Genomic DNA, 20,402 nt, shown 5'->3' with positions numbered 1-20,402 from the left:
GCCTTTTGCCTCCGCCATGATTCTGAGGCCTCCCCAACCATGTGGAACTGCAAGTCCAATTAAACCTCTTCTCTTCCCAGTCTCGGGTATGTCTTTATCAGCAGGGTGAATACGGACTAATACAGTAAATTGGTATCAGCAGAGTGGAGCATTGCCGAAAAGGCACTCGAAAATGCGAAAGCGATTTTGGAACTGGGTAACAGGCAGAGGTTGCAACAGTTTGGAGGGCTCAGAAGAAGACAGGAAAATGTACAAAAGTTTGAAACTTCCTAGAGACTTGTTAAATGGCTTTGCCCAAAATGCTGACAGCAATATAGACAATAAAATCCAGGCTGACGTGGTCTCAGACAGAGATGAGGAACTTGTTGGGAAGTGGAACAAAAGTGACTCTTGCTATGTTGTAGCAAAGAGACTTGCGACATTCGGCCCCTGCCCTAGAGATCTGTGGAACTTTGAACTTGAAAGAGATGATTTAGGGTATCTGGCGGAAGAAATTTCTAAGCAGCAAAGCATTCAAGATGTGACTTGGGTGCTGTTAAAGGCATTCAGTTTTACAAGAGAAGCAGAGCATAAAAGTTTGGAAAATCTGCAGGATGACTATGCAATAGAAAAGAAAAACCCATTTTCTGGGGAGAAATTCAAGCTGGCCGCAGAAATCTACAGAAATAGCAAGAAGCCTAATGTTAATCTCCAAGACTATGAGGAAAACGTCTCCAGGCCTTGTCAGAGACCTTCACAGCAGCCCCTCCCATCACAGGCCCAGAGGCACAGAAAGAAAAAGTGGTTTTGTGGGCTGGGCCCAGGGTCCCCGTGCTGTGTGCAACCTAGGGACTTGGTGCCCTGTGTCCCAGCCATAGCAGAAGTGGCTGAAAGGGGCCAACATACAGTTCAGCCTGTGACTTCAGAGGGTGGAAGCTGCCAAGCCTTGGGTTGAGCCTGCAGGTACACAGAAGTCAAGAATTGAGGTTTGGGAACCTCTGCCCAGATTTCAGAAGATGTATGGGAATGCCTAGATGCCCGGGCAAAAGTTTGCTGCAGGGGTGGGGCCCTCACGGAGAACCTCTGCCAGAACAGCGCAGAAGGGAAACATGGGGTAGGAGCCCCCACACAGAGTCGCTACTGGGGCATGGCCTAGTGGAGCTGGGAGAGGAGGGCCACCATCCTCCAGACCCCAGAATGGTAGATCCACTGACAGCCCGCACCGCGTGCCTGGAAAAGACACAGACACTCAATGCCAGCCTGTGCACGCAGCCAGGAGGAAGGATGCACCCTGAAAGCACAGGGGTGGAGCTGCCCACGGCTGTGGGAACCCGCCTCTTGTATCAGCGTGACGTGGACGTGAGACCTGGAGTCAAAGGAGATCATTTTGGAGCTTTAAGATCTGACTGCCTCGCTGGATTCTGGACCTGCATAGGCCCTGTAGCCCCTTTGCTTTGGCCAATTTCTCCCATTTGGAACAGCTGTATTTACCCAATACCTGCACCCTTATTGTAACTAGGAAGTGACCAGCCTGCTTTTGATTTTACAAGCTCACAGGCAAAAGGGACTTGCCTTATCTCAAATGAAACTTTGGAGTGTGGACTTCCGGGTTAATGCTGAGATTAGTTAAGACTTTGGGGGACTACTGGGAAGGCATGATTGGTTTTAAATATGGAGATGTGGGATTTGGAGGGGCCGAGGTGGGATGATACGGTTTGGCTGTGTCCCCACCCAAATCTCAACTTGAATTGTATCTTCCAGAATTCCCACGTGTTATAGGAGGGACCCAGAGGAAGGTAGTTGAATCATGGGAGCCAGTCTTTCTCATACTATTCTCATGACAGTGAATAAGTCTCATGAGATATGATGGTTTTATCAGGAGTTTCCGCTTTTGCTTCTTCCTCATTCTCTCTTGCTGCCGCCATGTAAGAAGTGCCTTTTGGCCTCCCGTCATGATTCTGAGGCCTCCCCAGCCATGTGAAACTGTTAAGTCCAATTAAACCTTTTCTTCCCAGTCTCAGATTATCTTTATCAGCAGCGTGAATCCGGACTGATACAACGCTAAAGTGGAAGAATCGGGGACGATGGTGAGATGGAGCTTCAGACTCCAGTCCCCTGATGCTAGGTAGACAGAGGCCCAGGAGGAGAGAGTACGAGGTAAGAGGAGACACGGGAGACACAGAGAGTAGTCCCAAATAAGGCTGACGAACTCAGAAACTCTTTCAGAAGCTGAGGGAGAACCCTGAACTAGGACCCCCAAACCTGGGATCCCTCCCAGGACCCCAGCACTGGCCATACTGGCGTCACTTCCCTGATAGCAAGCTGGAAGGCCAGCAGAGGCTCTGACCCACAGCTTCCCCACTGCCCATGCAGGTGGGAAACCTCAGGGTACCCTCTGCAGGGAGCACCTTCAGGGCTGAGTTTCAGTCCTCCTCAAGCTAGGAGCCCCCAGCACAAGACGATCATTCACATGACAACTCCGATTGTCTCTTGTGGGTTTTTTTGTGTTTTTTTGAGGGGGGCGTTGGAGACAGGATCTCACTGTACTGCCCAGGCTAGAGTGCAGTGGCATGATCATAGCTCACTGCAGCCTCAAACTCCCAGGCTCAAGTGATCTTCCCGCCTCAGCCTCCTGAGTAGCTGGGACCACAGGCATGAGCTACCACGCCCAGATAATTTTGTCGACCTTTTAGTAGAGCTGAGGTCTCATGTTGCTCAGGCTGCTTTCAAATTCCTGAGCTCAAGTGATACTCCTGCCTTAGCCTCCCAAAGTGCCGGGATTCCAATTCTTTGTGTTCGATAACATTTTCACGAGTGAATCTGTTTTACTGAACAGTGCCAAAGATCATTTTGTACACACATCTGGTGAAAATAAGCAAGACTCTATTTGCCACTGTAGACAGCAGGGACCTACATTCAAAGGTAATGACCGTTTCTCCCAGTACTGATCCTCTTTGATTTCACCTTAAAAAGTTTAAATTGAGTGCAAAGATGGAAGTTCAGGTCAGGATGCACCGCCTGGGTCTAAAGTTACTTTTTCATGGTTTCACTGTGACTCCCCACATGGCCCCTGGTCTCACACTGGAAGACATCCACATGGCCCCTGGTCTGCACCGGTGCCTTTAGATCCCTTAAGGACCAAGAAGGAGAGCAGAAGAGAGGTGGAGTTTTCTCCAGCTGCACCTTTCCAGTCTGTGCTGACAGCCAGCCAGATCTCAGTCTGAGGCTGCACTGTCTTATGTGGAGGTCAGGGAACAGTGCAGGGAGCCTGAATTAATCATTTCTTTGCCTGCACCCGCGTGGCTTTGTGCTTAATCACGTCAGCAGCACTCCCCCATGCGCTCCAGCAGCATGCTGCGTGAAATTCCTTAGTAAACTTCCACAGCCCTGAAAGAGGACAGAGAGAGCAGGACCTCTGCTATTTTCCTCCAATCCCCCCAGCACACAGATCACAGCAGAAAGCCAGCATTAGGGTGGAAAATAATAGCCATCATGTTGTTGACTGACGACCGTGCATGGAATGCTGCATTAGGCATCTTCAAAGTAATTCCATGAGATAAATATTATCCCCATTTAAAGATGAGGAAAGCTGAGACTCACAGGGTTAGGACTCACCAGGGTAACAAAGTGAATGGAAGTCACCAGGCCAGAACTCAACCCAAGGTCTGTGGCTTCTGAGCTCCCCACACAAATGCAATATGGTAAGGGCAAATGTTTTCAGATTCATCGAGGAGGAAAAAACTCAAAAGTGCATTTAATAACAACCCAAACATGTGGACCCGGCTGCATTTTAAAACCAAGTCCAAATAAATCCACTGGACAAGGAGACAGGCACATCCTGCAGTTAATGCAAAGCTCTAGGCCTCCCTGGGCCCTCCCAGGCAAGCAGACAGAGCAGAAGAAGGCAAGACCACCTGTCCATTTTATCAGCTCGTAGGAATGTCTCACAGCCCAGCTGTGAGCTGCTTAAGGGACAAAATTTTGCAAGTAACAGAGCAAATATAAATTCCAGGACAGTCAGCTGTAAGAACCTAGTTTAGAGGTGTGAAAGTTCTTACGACACCTCGCAATCTAAGTCTGTGCTTGAAAATCACCCATGATGATGAAGCGCCATGCAGTTCTGCAGAAACAGTGATTCCTTCTTTAGCTGCTCTGATTTTCAGGAGAAGCGACGTAGTTTTGTATTTAATTTAAAATCCACACATACCAGTACAGTCAAGACGAAGTTTTCCATTACCAATTTTGAAAGCTGCTTAAAATAATTGATGAGTGAGGTAACCCTACGTAAGGGGGGGAAATCAGATACTTATGTCATTTGCAACGATTCTTTCTACTTTTGCTGAAATGTTGTAACTCAAGTTTCAGTCTGCGGGGGCATAGTCCAGCGGTGTGTGTGTTCCACTACCTGGTAAAATTCTACTTGAAGACAGTGCTAGTTTTTGGTGGGTCAATTCAATGGGAACTGTATTTGAGACAATAAAAGAGAAATGAAACTGCGCCCACGCCTTTGTCAGCCCTGGCAGAGAGGTGCTGCCACCGCCCACTTCAAGCTGGCGGTGAATGTGCCAAACGATGGAAGAAAAACGGCTCCTCCCCACCCACCAAGCCAGCGAAGAGCTGGGATTTTCAAACACCGTGCTGTTCTGTCAGGTTAATAAAGGCATCGTGTGAATAACAAGCATTTCGTCAGTCACTGAACATCCATGAGGCGTGTGGTCTGGGTGTTCCCCATGAGCTCTTTCCACCCCAGCTTCCCGAGAGCCAATCGAATGGGCGTGAAATCCACTCAGGAGAGAGGAGAGAGACACTCGAGCTCAGCGGTGGAGGAGCTGCCCCCACACTGAACCCAAGCGTGGTTTGCTCTGCCATGCATACTGCTTTGCACCCGCAATTCGGGAAGGTGCCAAACTGTAAAAAGTCCATTTACATTCCAGGGTCTGTGTGCCTCAGCAAGGAAGCACCGCAAATCCTCCTGGATTCTCCAGGTGCCTCCTCAGCTGCCAACAGCAACCAGAAAGGAAAAGGCTGGGATATGCTCTGAGAGCTTCGGGGTGGATTCCTCATCAAGTTGGTTTCATTTGCCAAAAGTTTTATCGCGCTCCTGACACTGCTGGCACTGTTCTAGGCCATGAAGGAAAAATATAACGGAAGGAAGGAAGACAAGCAGGAGAGAGGAAGGTGCTTGCCCTCAAAAGGCTTACATTCTAGAAAGGGATTTCCCATAAGCGATGAGTCCCACCACCAGGCACATTAAAAATTTAGAAAAAAATTGGATCTTATATTTTATAGAATGTCTTACCTTCCTGAAAATTCTCATGTATTTCTTCAGTTGATGTTCTTTGACATCAAATGAAGACTGATAATGAGACAAACTTAGCATCACTAGAATCCCAGAGGAACTGAGGAAACATGGTGTTGAGAGAGGCAGGGCAGCCTGAGGCCAGCGGCTGACGCTGGCATGCCAGAGGGGGGCTCCCGGCACCTCCCAGCTCTGCCACTGACTGTCCCCCACCAGGGCTAGCTCTGAAAACACACAGGTGTCACCCAAGCTTCTACTGTGAATACACACCCAAGCCCCAGCAATGGACATCCAGCCCCAAAGAAGAAACACAGCAACGAGGCGCACCCTTGTAAAAACCAGCGCAGCCAGACAGGTCCCCCATCGCAGAGCAGCTCCTGCCACGACAAGCTCGACTTCCCAGACGTCACCACAAAGAACAGCCACAAGTAGCTCCACTTACCTTTTGAACTGTACAGAAGCTGATGGGAGTTCTTGGAAATGGCCCAACAGGAGGTTTGATGTCACGAATGTCGAGCTTGAACCACTAGAAAGAAAGATGAAGAGCTTCTGTGAGCCGTTGGTTTCTTTTTGTGTGTCCCCCTCCCAAGTTCCAAAACTGGTGAAACATTTGGGGGCTGTCATGAGAAGAGGCATAACTATCAAAACGAACACAATAAAAATGCAACAATAAGCATCCAGTAATAAAGGGAAGGAAGAGAGAAGAATTACAGCACAGAATTACTAAACTGGGGCAAAATCCCCCTCTGCCTCCACTCAGCCACAGGGCACCAAGTCCTCATCTGTCAAAGGACACACGCTTGTTCCTGCAGAGGCACGGGCCTCCTCTTTGATGAGAGGCCAAATAACACACAGTATCCCTGTTGGACTGGTCTTCTTAAAATTCATACACACCCTAAAGCCTGTGAAAAGACCATCTTCTTTCACAGCAATCCAAACTGTCCCAAGACAACATGGGTCCACCTAAAAGCGGGCAGGCCCCGGTGACTCCTCCGCTGAAATACATGTCTGATTTAATGGAAGAAGCAGGCCCTCTAGCAGTGACACTGCTGGGATGGTAACGTTCATGACTCTGCCTGCAAGGCTGCCTTGACCTGCCCTCCATCCTGTTAGGAGAGTGTCCTCCCAGCTGGTGCTCCAGATTTTGTCCAGTCCATACAACCTGTCACTGGCGTCCCCATCCCAACTGAGCGAGGATGCTCTGTGGGCACCACACCATCCCAGGTGGAGCGCCGCGTATCCTCGGGTGACCGCCTCGAGCTCACAAAGCAGTTTCAGGGGAACTCAGCAAAGCTCCGCCTCAGACACCACAAGCGCCTCTCAGCACCCTGCCCGCCAGTGTGCAGGACACACGCTTGTCCAAGGGGGACTAAGCCACCATCTGTCTAGCTTGTGTGCTGCAGTTCATTCTCCAGGAGGCTCGTACCCCAAAGCGTGTTCCTGCCATATGCCACTCCTGAGTGATCAGCCCATGTAAAGACAGCCGGATAAAACACGGCTGCACCTAGCTAGAGGAGCCTGGAGATCCCTGCGGAGCTCTACCCCAGCCAAACACCTCCTTCCCATCCGTGTTGGGGGCCTACAGTCATTCCCTTCTCCTCCTGTTTCCTGCCTGCTGAGAGATAAAAACAACCCACTGCTGATTTTCCAGATCTTAGTTTTTATTCCTCCACTGGGGCTGTTCTCGCCAGTTCTCCTAGGACACAAACGCTCAGATTTCTTGGGGACAGAAGTCCGTGAAATAACCAGAAAGGTACTGTGGTGGGCAAAATTCCAAGGTGACCCCCCAAATTGCTCCCACTCTGTACAACTCCCTCCCTTTGAGTGTAGGCGGAAGGTGTGACTGGCTTCTACCCAACCGAATACCGCCAAGAATGCTTCTCCCCACACCAGGTGACCTACATAGGATCCCATCTGAGCGACGAGGGAGTGACAGACTCCCTTGCTGGCTTGGAGAAGCGAGCTGCCACCTCGTGATGGGGCCTGGGAGGGGCCACTTGGCAAAGCACTACAGGGGATCCCCAGGACCTGAGAGCAGCCCCCAGCTGCCAAGCAGCAAGGGAACAGAGACATCAGTCCTGCGGTTACAAGTCAATGAATTCTGCCAGCAACCTGAGTGAGTCTGGAGGTGGATTCTTCCCCACTCAAACCTGCAGATGGGAACACAGCCTGGCTAACACCTTGACTACAGCCTAATCAGAGAACCAGCTAAGCCATGTCTGACTTTGGAGCCGTGCAGACTGTAAGATAACAAATGAGTACTGTTTTCAGCTCCCATGTTTATAATAATTTGTTACACAGCAACAGAAAACTGTAAATATAACGTAGTAATTAGGCTAGGTATGGTGGCTCATGCCTATAATGCTCGTACTTTGGGAGGCTGAGGCGGGTGCATCAGGATGCCACGAATTCAAGACCAGCCTGGCCAACACAGTGAAACCCCGTCTTTACCAAAAAATACAAAAATTAGCTGAGCGTGGTGGTGCACACCTATAGTTCCAGCTACTCGGGAGGCTGAGGCATGAGAATCACTTGAACCCAGAAGGGTAAGGTTGCCGTGAGCCAAGATTGACCCACTGCGCTCCAGCATGGGCGACAGAGTGAGACCCTACCTCAAAATAAATAAATAAATAAACAAACTTAGTAATTAAATATGGAGGACACAATATAAAGCATATATGCATATACTAAATGCATATGCAACTGTCCATTAGAGCAGGCCTCTGCCCTGCCTCATCGACCAAAAGTGGAAATTCATTCCCCTACTCAACTTTTAGCTCCTCGTGGGCAGAAACCACATCCCTGTCATCCTGGCATCCCCAAGACTATGCAGAGTATGTGGCACATGGGAGGCCTTTAACATTTGTTTTCTTTTATTCTTATTTTTTGTGTGCACATAGTAAGTATATGTATTATTTACAGGGTACATCAGAGGTTTGGATACAGGCATATAATATGAAATAAGCAAATCACACAGAATGGGTTGTCCATCCCATCAAGCATGTATCCTTTGAGTTACAAACAATCCAATTACACTCTTTAATTTTAAAATATACAGTTATCACTGACTATAATTACCTTGTTGTGCTACTAAAATTTTTTAAATGAGCCACAGTAAAAGAATTATGATTTGTCAATGTCTAGTCACAAAAAGGCCATAGCAACCAAACTTATTCAAGTCTTCAAAGTAGAGCCCATAGCTTTGAATTTCAAAATAGGTTGAAGATATTTGGCTTCATGTTCTACCCCCAAAGAATGAATGCACAACTTCTCCAGCACTGATTTCATTTTGCCGGTGAACTTGAGTCAGTGCTTAAAATGTCACTCAGTAGTTCTTACTTTTGTCAAATATCCTTGCCACTTCTCTGGCATCTAGCTATCTGCAGTTCAAGGTTAAAAACAAAAAGTTCCCTAAGAGAATTTCCAAAGTAAGAATTTGTGACTCATTTTTAATTTTCCATTAGTATCAATAAATCTTTCCTTCCCAACTAAAGTGACAAAACCTGTATGCGTCACATGACCAGGTTCTAATTCTGAAACAAAATACCAATCCAATTTCCTGGCAACCTGTTTCAAAATTTCTTTTAGATTTTTTTTGAAACAGGGTCTTGCTTGGTGTCCACACTACAGTGCAGTGGCAGCTCACAGGCACAAGCACAGCTCACTGCAGCCTCAAACTCCTGGACTCAAACGATCCTCCTGCCTCAGCCTCCCCAGTAGCTGGGACTACAGGTGCACAGCACCATGCCCAGCTCTTTAAGATATTCTGTTTTCACACTGATAATTTTTAACTATTCTAAGCAAGACTTTAAGCTCTGTTGAAAATAATTCAACACATACAGTTCCTGCCACCCAACATTGTGTCTATTTTACATTCCAAAAGGAATAGTTTTAATGACAGTGATATTTTAAAATACTTAAATCAATAAAATTACTTAAAAGAGTACAAAAAAAAAACTTTATTCATTACAGAAACCTGTCATACTCCCCTGAAATCTATATTCAGGACTGTATAATACATTCCCACTTCTTCATCAATCACTCAGCAAACGCGATCATCATCTCCACGCTTTCTCCCTCATGCTCAGCCTCTCAGGCAGCAGGATTCTCACACCCAAGCCAAGAAAAACTAAAAACAGCAGTTCCATGACACGAGGCAGAGAACTGCAACAAACTCACCTCTTCCTTTCAGCATAACTTTAACTCTCTAGCTGTGAAAACAGCCACTGACCTGCTGCTTAGCATGCCCTGTGCGGGGACCAGCAGGGAACCGGGGGGATCACTGACCGACCCCTCCCCAGGCCCAGCCAAGGGATCAACGGCTCCAGGTCACAGCACAAAGGCAGACCTGACGCCCCACCCGGGCCTCCTCCCTCTGTTCTCGTAAACACAGGCTTTTTCCATAACCTCACCAAACCCAACTCAACATCAAGCCCAGGCCTCCAAGAAAGAAGGCTGAGCAGAAACACTAAGCCTCCCCCAAGGAAATCAAGCCTTCAGAAGAAAGGTTCATTCAAGAGGAAGCCACTGAGGAGAGCCAGCGAGCACTGCCGCTCACTGAGGAGAGAAGAGAAGGCGCTGGCTGAGCTCTTCGCACACCACACCCTGCAGCACCAGGCACCAATCGGGGCATCCACACGTGGCTTTCCAACAGCATGGTCCTGAGGGGCTGCCGATCTCACTAACCCCAAACCACCTCCTGAATGACACGTCCCAGACACGGCTGTGAGCCATGGGCCTCCGAGAAGCAGAGCGAGAAGAGGCAGAGTGGGTGGGTATCCTCGGGTGAAAAGTATCCACCCCTGAAAAGTGACAGGCAGTATCGCTCTTGCACCAGGACAGGACTGCATGAGGGGCTGGAGGATGGAAAACCCCGAAGGGAAGCAGGTGCACTTATTCTTCATCTTTCCAGTGTTCTCACTCTCTCGTTAAGGTAAAGGAAGATGGGAAATTTGTTTGGGCAAATGTTGAAGAGAAGCCTGGCCACAGGCTTCCGGCCTTTCTCCCGAGCAGGACTCACTCCAGCTGGTGGCTGAGTCCTGGGAAGCAGAGCCATTTAAAACACAAGGGGCTGGGCACGGCGGCTCACGCCTGGAATTCCAGCACTTTGAGAGGCCGAGGTGGGAGGATCACTCAAGTTCAACAGAAGCCTCAGCAATTTAGCAAGATCCCATCTCTATAAGAAAGAAAATATTAGCCAGATGTGGTGGTGCACGCCTGCAGTCCTATCTGCTCAGGAAGCTGAGGCAGGAGGATCTCTTGTGCCCGGGAGTTTGAGGCTGCAGTGAGCTATGATCACACCACTGCACTCCAGCCTGGGCAACAGAGTGAGACCCTGTCTCAACAACAAACAAACACAAGGAGGCCCAGAGAGAGAGTGAAGGGCCATCTCAGGGAAATCGTAATGGGACAGAAAACACACAGAGCAGCCGGTGACATATGAAATAGAAAAGAAAGGCATCCTTCCCCAAACCAACCTTCTTTACGATGCTTTTTTCAGAAACGTTGCAGATGGACCCACCCTGTCACCACAGATGCAGTAACATACCCGATTATCGCATCAGGGACAGTTTCACACCATAAAATGCACGTGTGCATTCACTCCTGCATTTGACCTGTAAATGCCACATCGTTTTCGTTTTGATAATTTTCTAACCTCTTTACAAGCTGATGCACCACAGCTCCCTAGCTCCTCTCTCTCACAGGGCTGCATTATTCTGAGCAAACTGAAGCCGAGTTATACCCACCACACGTGTGTCTTTCCCGGGGCCTCACTGGCCAGCACCAGGAACCTGCACTCACTGAGTCTGGCCTCAGTGAAGAGACAGTGGTCACGGTAACCCCAGTCACAGAGCAGCAGGAGGTCTCCAGTTGTCCCTGAAGAGTCCCGGCCAGGTCTACAAGGCTGCCACGCAGAGTGACCACGCACTGGCCATGGCTCCTGCAGGCTGCATAATGCCGCTGTCCCTGCAGCAGCCTACAGCGTGACCGCCTGCGTCCTAACAAAGCTGCAGCAAGCATTTCATCAGCGCCTTTCAGACCCGAGGGATATGCATGCAGCACGCAGCATGGGGCGACACCAAGGGACACTCACTCGGCCAGGAGGAGCGAGACGGAGGCGAAAGCCGGGCACCGTCTGGCAGCTGTCTCGCTGCGTCTGGGTTTTCTTCTCCCCAAACAGAAGTGAAGGTCTCTTCAAACCAGATGCAACAATAAAGTGGTCCGATTTTGCTTGCCGGGAACAAACGAGGAATGGTGACGGACCCCTGGCAAGTCCCCTCTTCTGGAGCACAGAGCACCACCTCCGGCCGTGGCCAGGGCACAGTTCAAGTGCCCAGTGTCTTCAAAGACCTGAGCCCCAGGACACCCTCTAGGGGATTTCTACCTGGACCAAGGCAACCCGGGCCCCACACAGCTGCCACGCACAGGTCAGGAGCATCCCTCAGAGTAAGCACTGAGGGCCAGGTGCAGTGGCTCACGCCTGTAATCCCAGCACTTTGGGAGGCTGAGGCAGGTGGATCACAAGGTCGAGAGATCAAGACCATCCTGGCCAACGCGGTAAACCTCATCTGTACTAAAACTACAAAAATTAGCCAGGTGTGGTGGCGGCGCCTATAGTCCCAGTTCCTCAGGAGACTGAGGCAGGAGAATCACTTGAACCCGGGAGGCGGAGGTTGCAGTAAGCTGAGATTGCGCCACTGCACTCCAGCCTGGCAACACAGCAAGACTCCGTCTCAAAAAAAAAAAAAAAAAAAAAAACAGCACTGCACGGTGGGTGGGGTGGAAACTGACTTGATGGGAGCAGGCCCTGTATCAGGGCTGATTCAGCTTTTCCCACCCTCTCCCTTCAACCAACATCTGTCAGTCAGAGCAAAAGAAGTCCATGTGCCTAACGTCAACTAACGCTCTTGGCTCCAGTGCTCAGGCAGCAAAGTTCAGAGGCCCCACCTCCTGAGCGTCAAAAATTCCAGAGCTACCTACAGCAAGACAGGACGAGGACAACCTCGGGGAATGCTACCGGCATCCAAGGCCTTCACGCAACAGGGGCTTATCAGATGCTGAACGTGCCAGGCCCTGTGTCAGACGCTGAGGACAGCACAAGGGGAAGAACACTGAGAAGAGGCCTTCGACCCGGACTCTTCAGTCTTCAGGGGTAGCTAAGGTCTCCTTCGGCGGACTCAGAAAGACCTCGTGAACTAAATACCCAGAAAGTGCACTGGAAGCCCCCAGTGGGAATTAGGAAATGGGCCTTCTACAGGCTCAGAGGGTCCCTCTCCACCCGCTGCTTTCACACAGGCACTGAATGCCTACCGTCACGACACCGAAGAAACGGAGAACTCTACAGTCATCTACATCCACAGCAAGAAATAACTTCGGTTACAGTCACTTGAGTCTTAGCTAAGCCTCATTAGATTCTCATTATTTAAGTCTGTCAATGGTATCATAGGACAGTTCTATATTAACTAGAATGGTTTAAAAATCATGACACCCTATTTCCCAGCATTTCTGGATGGCAAAATGTTCACTGCTCATTGGTGTATGTGTTTAGTTGTTGTTTAGGTAAACTGAGCCAATAATAAACATCTATTATTGACCATTCTCCTCCATTAAACTATGTTTGATCTTTCCTCTGTAAATCCCCCATAGGAGGCCGGGCGCAGTGGCTCAAGCCTGTAATCCCAGCACTCTGGGAGGCCGAGACGGGCGGATCACGAGGTCAGGAGATCGAGACCATCCTGGCTAACACGGTGAAACCCCATCTTTACAAAAAAAAAAAAAAAATACAAAAAACTAGCCGGGCGAGGTGGCGGGCGCCTGTAGTCCCAGCTACTCGGGAGGCTGAGGCAGGAGAATGGCGGGAACCCGGGAGGCGGAGCTTGCAGTGAGCTGAGATCCGGCCACTGTACTCCAGCCTGGGCGACAGAGCAAGACTCCGTCTCACAAAAAAAAAAAAGAAAAAGGAAAAAAAAATCCCCCATAGTAGTAGTCATTGTATACTTTGATATATTTCAAATGCAATATATACACACGTACACATATATACACAGATAATGTCCAAACACATACACACACACACTCTGGGTTGTGGTATTTAAATACATACACATACATACATATCACATGTATAACTTTTTAGTTTCTAAAAACAATACTTAGTCTCATTGCTTGAAATACATTTTCTCTTCCCTTCTACTGGAGATCGCTTTTTTAGTGCCGGCTGTGATCTCCGCTCCTGCACTGAAGCCTGCCGATGCCCTGAGGAGGGGTCCTTCGCAGCACAACCGTGCAGGGTCCAGAAAGCAGAAAGCAGCTAATTGTGTTCCGCTCAAGCCAAACAGAACTCACCCCATCTGTATTATCTGTGCATAAACTTTGCCAATAAAGTCCTGGATCCAGTACTCTGAAATAACTTAATGAAAACACATTCTACTGCTAACGCACCTTTGCCTTGCCTTCCAACGCTTTGATAAACTTGTACGCAGTAATGCAAATAGGCTTGGAATTAGCATAGTTTGCACTCTTGACCCGGCCAATTCAGACGCTACACATCCGTAGCGAGTCCCGAGGGTCAACGTTTCCTTTTCTTTTTTGTTTTTTTAAGAGACCGAGTCACCCAGGCTAGATTACAGTGGAGCGATCACAGTTCACAGCTGGCTCCACTTCCTGGGTGCAAGTGATCCTCCTACCTCAGCCTCCCATGTAGCTGTGACCACACGTAGACATGCCACCACGCCCAGCTACTTTTTAAATTTTTGTAGAATTGGGATCTTGCTATGTTTCCCAGCCTGGTCTCAAACTCCTGGGATCAAGAGATCATCCCATCTTGGCCTCTCAAAGTGCTGAGACGTCAGATGTGAGCCACCACGCCCAGCCTTCACACTTCTAACCAGCTCCCAGGAGACACCAGCACGGCAGTCCAGTAACAAGGCTCCAGACAGCCTGGTGTGTTTGCAGATCAAGGTAGCCTGCCTCGACTCCCCTACAAATACTTGTTCAAATCCACAGCAGCGAGAGCCTGCTGAGAAGGCAGCTATTCGAGTGACATCCATAAGCAAGTTAACATGGACGTCAGGTGATGGACAGGGCCACGTGGGAGGATGGAGGACAGAACATCCAAGGGGACACCAGGAGGAAGGGGTCGAAGAAGGCCGTGAGAACACTGAGTTTGAGAGCGAGATCAAGCCTGCTGCAGAAACCCATGAACCGTTCAAGACGAAAACAGCACATCTCTCTGGAAGGAACTCCCACACTGCCGACTCACACTGACTTCAAGCGTGAGCATGACGTCAGACAGCTCGCTAGGGCCCCAGCAGGCTGGGAAACAGGCACCGATGCCACCAGCAGAAGCCACCATGCAAATGGGCTTCCCCTCAGGAAAAAAAAAGAAAAAAAAAATCATCTACCCCGGTTCATTTGAAAAGACACAGATGCTCCAAATATTCCCACATTAACGGATCATTTTAATTGAAAATAGAGACACGCTTCTACTACCTCATCAGAGCACTAGTTCAGAGCATAATATCTGATTGTAAAGGCTGTCATTGTGTGTAAGCCAGCTGCTTACATTTCATTGAGCCCGCGTTTTAAAAAAATTACCAAGTTCCTCTTCATTTTACACCATTCTTAGAGTATTTCCCAGTACTTTCTCTGTGAGACCACTGAAAAATAACCACTGGCATTGAAATCCTGCCCAGCTTGGGAGCCACTATTAACTAGTTAAAGTCTGGACATGCTGTTCTACAAGCTACTAAATTAATAAGGGTAAAAATAAACTTCCAGAAAAGGCAAACCCTACATGAGTTCAGCTTTCTCGCATCCAAAGACACACAGCCTTTCCTCATTCTTGTGGGTTTCATAAACTAAGAAGCACAGAACACTGTAAACTGATTTGCTGGTTTCCATACATGCTGCCAACTTTCCGCTTCTGCAAAACCAATTTCAATCAAACAAAAACCCTAAAGTTAATCTTCTAGTTCTTCACGTGGTCCAATTTATTCAGAATGCAGGGTAAAAAGCTGGGAGACAAGAAATCGATTGTTGGCAAATAATGTCAATGTTAATTTACTGTCTTCATTTTTTAAATCACTACTTTGTCTCAGGATCATTTCCTCCTCCGAGATCTGGAAAGTCTTTAAAAAGTGGACACTGCCAAACAATGGCCTTGTTATAAGCCACAGTTTAGTTATTTTAAGGCATTTACTTTACTGCCTTTTAGCTGAAGTTCTCATGAAAATCTTTCCAAGCCACTAACTTTGTTAAGGATTTTTACAGGTTTACAATACAATACTGCATAGCTTCTAAAGGTTTCAGGGTTTTACTCTGCCCGTTACTTTAGCCTTTAAGAAAGCAGCAGAGTCTGGAGTTAACGACGTAGGTAAGAGAAAGGGACGCCAAGTGGGGAAATGCTGGCAGTGACTTAACAAGGCTGCATTCCGAGGGAACAGCTAAAGGGCAGCCTGAGGCGTGAGGCTGCTTATAACACACAGCAGAGGCAGTCTGAAGGCACAGCATTTGGCATCTGCTGACTCCCTAAGAGATCTCCCTTCCTCTGCCTTCAGCAGTCTGCTCAGATGTGCATATAAAGACCAAGAAGCCCCCTATTTTCAGATGCTCAGATGAAACCATCTCCACTAGGCCAGAATCCCAACAGGGGAGGGAGGCAGGGAGAAGAGTCAAGCCGAGCGGGGAGGAGGGTGAAGGAGGAACTGAGACAAAGGAAAAAGGATAGAGAGTCCAGGACAGACTGGCTGGGGAGGCGGAGTGGCACCATCTGCAGCCCATCAACAGGAACAAAATATTCTGCCCTGGGACAAGAAAACAAAGGAAATCAGTAGAAAACTATAGTCCTAAACTTAAGAGAAAATATCTCTCCAGGTACATCTTGGAAAGTACAAGAGTTTCAAAAGACAAAAAGGAATGTGTCAAGCCAGGTGCACTGGGAGGAGTAGTTGTCGTCCCAGCTACTACAGAGGCGAGGTGGGAGAATGGCTCCAAGTGAGGAGTTCAGGTCTAGCCTGGGCAACATAGTGAGGCCTCATCTCTAAAAAACTGTTTTAAAAGAAAAAGAAAGAATGCATTGGTCTGCCTGTGTTACCTTAAGTCAACGCTCAGGAAGGACCGTGGGTGTCTCACAGCCTGTGCCAGTTCTCATGGCATGCAAGCTGTCACCAGGGGCCCCAGGAGAGCTGCTGGACAATCCTTACACGTGTGTGATCTCCAATCAGCCAGCCAGAATGGGGGGCCCCAGCCTCTGGCTTAAACCTTCCAGAAAAGCAAAAGATGAGAATGAACAAATGAAGTAGCTGAGTTACATGCGACATCTGAGGTGAGGCTCATCTCAGTTACACAGCAGCAGGAGCTGGATCTGAGCAAAAACTGATGGCTGATCTCATACATGCGAACACCAAACACCGCAGGGGTTGTTTACAGAAAGTGAATTAGCATTCGCAGGCTATGCCCCGGCAGCTTCACCATCCTGACCAAACTGCCCCCATTCTTCTCAGATTCCACCACCACATGTGACAGGTGGAACGGGTGGTGCTGGTTTTAAAATGAAGGGAATGGACCACTCTTCCGACAACTACTAATGCTGCAGGCCTGTGTGCACACACTAAAAACGACACAACACACACACAGACACACACATGCAGGAAACCGATCAGTGATCAGTAGCAGAGTTTCCAGAAGTTCCAGAAGTTCCAAACATTATTTTGACAATTTTTAAGTGCACAGCAAAAAAAAAAAAAAAAAAAGTGTATCACTCTACATCTACATAATTACATACCAAAAAATGTTTCTGTTAGAATTATTTGGCCCTTACAAGTGAAAGTACATTTTGCAAAGATAGGTACCACTGAACTGCTAAAGCAATGTTAGCAGTCACCTTCATAATTCGGACCTGCAGTCTGAGAATATTTTCACGAACCTCCCCCTTGCCACCATTACCCTGTTCATTCTAACCAAGACCTAGGCCTGAACTCAAAAAATGCTGTTCTTTCACAAAGAGATTCCACATGAAAGTAGATCTAGCCTTCAGTTGACGTAGAAGATTTTCTGCCTCACTAAACATAAAAATTGCAACTCCTAGTGTTACTCTTACTCAGAATTCTGTTCGTTTCAACTCTCTTCCTAGTCAGTGACTTGCCACCTCTGAGGCTGTGACTGAAACTGTAGCTAACACTCGGAAGGCAGCTCCAAGGGTGATGTGGGGACAGGGCTCCAGGGATCTGCCCAGGAGTCTGGCCAGGACTGCGGTGCTGGGCTCGCTTCAGAGCAGCTCCCTCTCCTCCCCGGAGAAGCCATCGCAGGCAGCGCCTGAGTGTGGAGGCCCTGCAGCAGCCTGCCTTCTGCCTAAGACGGTCACTATGCCAATTCAAAACAAAACAACACAAACTCATTCCCAGCTGCGTCTAGTCCAAGCCCAAATCTGGAGAAGGCAGCCCCCAGAGACCCTCGGAATCCTCCCACCTCTGGACACCCGAGCCCCGTGCCAGCAGGAAAAGGGACGCCAAGCCCAGGGCTGGGCGCCTTCCTCAGCGGGCTGTGTCTGTAGTCCCCAGGACTGCTCCTGCCCACATCTGGCTGCAGACCCAGTGCAAGGCACCAGGAGTTGTGCAGGAGGAATGAAGCCAGGCCCTGCCCTCGAGGAGCTCCCGGGCTAGCTGTGAATGCAGGGCTGGAGGGCAGAGGGCTCACGGGGACTCTTGTAGCTAAATGACCTTCTGTGTTCCTGGGTCCACAGGAAGAAGTTGGGGGAACCCTAAAAACAAGCCCCAAAAAAGCCTTTGTTTTTAAGGTCTGGGCAAGTGCTACTCATTGTCCAAACTACAGAACAACTGTGTCAAGGGGCCTGCCATTCTCGCTAAAACACACGTTCACTGCTGGGCACCATCTCAGCGTCTGAGTCAGAATCTCTTGGGGTGGAGTCCAGGAATCCATATTTTTAACAAGCTCCCCAGATAATGCTTAAACATATCGATGCTCCAAACCAGAGCTCTAAACCTAGATCAGGCAGATCCACTTAGGGGTGAGGAGGCGGCTGAGTGCTCAGGGGTGGGAGAAGAGGGACCCACCCGGGGCAGGGCGAGGACCTCAGGAGTAGTGGGGAGTGGGCTGAGGAGGACCCCTGGAGGCCTGAGCTGTGGGCAGCAGAGCGGGGTCCCAGGGTCACCCCCACGGGAGATGACTTCAGCAGACCTTGAAGAAGATCTGAGCACCAGGCAAGCAGGACCCACAGCCAACAAAGTCCTGGGGAGTGGGGCCGGGTGTGGCTGAGTGACAAGTCCTCGGAAACGTGCCTGGGGAGGACAGTCCCCAGATGACCAGTATCAGCCGCCCCATCTTTCCCAGTGAGTCAGGGATCAAAGCAGATTTATTTCTCCACAAAAATGAAGAGACGTGGCATGCCTTGCTCCTGCGTGCACGGAGCTATTCATCCCTGTCGCACATTTCGACAAATTGCAATGAGCCAAGAAAAGGGCTCACCTGGCCAGCTGCCGTGTGCGCTGCAGGACGGAGGAAGCCATGCTCCAGGCAGCACAGTGGGAAGCCGGAGGGCTTCGAGTGTCCCTGGAGGAACTGAGTGAAATGGGGACTGGAGACAGAGACCCCAGCCAGGCCACACAGGTAAGTTCGGCGTTGACCTTCAAAGTCACGCAGTGACAGGTCAGCCTTGCCGCTAGGTGGTGGCAGTTCTCAGAACGAGGTCCTGGACCAGGAGTTTGGAAGGCACAGGGAAGGATACCAGGAGGGGAGAGATGGCGGAGGCTGGAGGCAGGGCAGTCTGTTCAGAGGCTTTTGCAAAAGTCCAAGCAAGAAATGTTGAGAACTGAAGGCAGTGACCACAGCAGGAGGAAAGGAGCCACGTGGAAAACACTTCAAAGGTAGAATCACAGGCCTTGGTGACACAGTGGACGGATCAGGGAGCCAGGAGGGGGTCAGAACGGCACCAGGTTCTGGCTTGGGCAACTCAGCTTTAACTCAGGTAAAAGAAAAGAGAGGGCTCTTATATAATTTTACAGATCAATTTGCCAATGCCTCCCCCAACCTTGAAACACTGGAGTCTGTAGGTTCAGGAAGACTGTACTTGCAATGCTTCTGTGCAACAGCACAGTTGTGAAATGCAGCCCTGTGCTTTCTCCAGACACATTCTTCAACTACTCTTTTCAGTGAAATGCATCTCAGAAAGCTTCATAAACAAAATCAATCCAGATTCAGAATCCCGGAAGAAGGGAGAGGCTACAGAGAATCACCTCACACGGTCCAAAGAACAGCTATTTGCAGAGAAAAGCACGAAACCGTCTTCAACCCGCATGGGCAGGAAGCACAGGACGACGTCTCCTCTGAAAAAACAGGCTAGTGGCTTCCCTGCCAAGAATGCATCACCTAAGCTATCGGGCTCAGAGTATCTACAGAGAGAAGTCAACTCCTCATTAGCTAAACTCATAAAGGGACACCAGGGGATTGAATGATGGCAAATACTTCAGAAACCATTCGTTCCTGGCTTTCTAAACATTTTCCTGCACACTGTTGAACATGGGCCAAGGAACTGTCTAACGGTCTGCAGACGCCCTTTGGAAAGCGCAGCAAGGCCCACTCTGAGGATAACTCGGGGGGCAGGGCTGGGAAGCCCTCCAGGTCTGTGGCCCCAGCTTCTCTGGCCGTTAACGTACAGCAGCCGCCTGGAAGGGCCACCTCCTCAAAGGACGCGTCCTCGTCCATCCTGCACCCACCCACCCACTCAACCAATTGCAATTCCTGGGCCTGGAAGGGGACAGGTGGGGCCCAATCCGCCAGAGGGGACAGGGTGGGGTTGTGTCCTGCCCTGCTCCATCACAGCCCCTCCCAAGCTCCCACAGACTTGCCCACCCCAGGGTTATATTAGTTTCATCCAAAATTCTTTTTTTTTTTAATTAAATGGTACTTGAGGAACACAGAAAGTTTCCTCCAACATTCTAAAGTCGTGTTGATTGTATGACTGTACTTTATGAAGTGAAATAAGATTATGAACCCAGGAGAAGTTGAAGTTCGGTTACCACCCAGTAATGACCTTCAGAGGGAGAGCAATGCAGTCAGGCGGTCCGCAGTCCAAGCCGGACTCCCTCACTTCAGCCATAACAAACAC

At 49.2% G+C, this 20,402-nt stretch overlaps 1 protein-coding gene across 4 annotated transcripts in view; it reads right to left on the bottom strand.

Moving 5' to 3' along the window:
• The window catches only part of LDLRAD4 (low density lipoprotein receptor class A domain containing 4), a 436,719-nt gene that overhangs the window by 365,834 nt on the left and 50,483 nt on the right, over positions 1–20,402 (bottom strand). For all 4 annotated transcript variants that reach the window (XM_033178426.1, XM_033178431.1, XM_033178430.1 and 1 more), the window contains exon 2: positions 5,721–5,804. The gene's annotated coding sequence lies outside the window, so the exon portion shown is untranslated. The remainder of the gene's footprint in view (positions 1–5,720; positions 5,805–20,402) is intronic.

This window comes from Trachypithecus francoisi, unplaced genomic scaffold (genome assembly GCF_009764315.1).
Source record: "Trachypithecus francoisi isolate TF-2019V2 unplaced genomic scaffold, Tfra_2.0 Lachesis_group19, whole genome shotgun sequence".
Lineage (NCBI taxonomy): Eukaryota > Metazoa > Chordata > Mammalia > Primates > Cercopithecidae > Trachypithecus > Trachypithecus francoisi.
The sequence above is the reverse complement of the archived record's forward strand: the minus strand, read 5'-3'. Positions and strand labels throughout refer to the sequence as shown.